Source organism: Bison bison, unplaced genomic scaffold, assembly GCF_000754665.1.
Source record: "Bison bison bison isolate TAMUID 2011002044 unplaced genomic scaffold, Bison_UMD1.0 scf7180017864150, whole genome shotgun sequence".
Classification (NCBI taxonomy): domain Eukaryota; kingdom Metazoa; phylum Chordata; class Mammalia; order Artiodactyla; family Bovidae; genus Bison; species Bison bison.
Window position 1 is genome coordinate 195,422 of NW_011494722.1, and position 649 is coordinate 196,070.

Here is a 649-nt window from a genome sequence, read left to right on the forward strand (position 1 = left end):
CGCCTCCCCTACTTCCCAGCCCCATCCCCAACTTCAACCATAACCCCCTCTCACTACCAGCACCCCTCCCCATAGCTCCGCTTTAAACCCAAACCCTATCACGATTCATGCATTGTAAGTCAATCCCTGACCTCACCTTGCCTGAGCAAGGCTCAGACCCTCCCTTGTACTGTCAGGCCAGGCTGGACACAGGAATGGTGCGGCCCCCACCATCCTCTCCCTTGAAAGTGATGCTCCCCAGACACGCAACTGCACGTCTGGAGGGGACCAAAGGACATGCCTCTGGGCACTAGGGAGGACACCCCTCACCAAGCAGGCAGGCCTGGGCTGGGTTTGCGAGACGTGTACTGAGTGAACTCCAAGGCACATTAAGTTCATCTGTGTAGTGCTCACCATTACCCCTTAGAGAGAAACAGTGAGGTTGGAGAAGGGACACGACTTTCCTAATGTCATGGCAGTAAGCAGCAGAGCTTGCCCAACTGCTGGGCCACACTGCCCTACCTGGGTGCCAGTGGGACAGTCAGTCCAGGAGAACGGAAAACTTGAACCAGCAAGGGCCAGGAATGGAGGGCTCCAAGATGGTTAGTGGTCTGGAAAGCACTAGAGAGATAGTGAATGGTGCTGAGCAAGGGAGGGACTAGTCACATTT

General features: G+C 55.5%; 1 protein-coding gene across 1 annotated transcript in view; it reads left to right on the forward strand.

Moving 5' to 3' along the window:
• Positions 1-649, forward strand: part of FLT4 (fms-related tyrosine kinase 4) — a 41,638-nt gene that overhangs the window by 20,272 nt on the left and 20,717 nt on the right.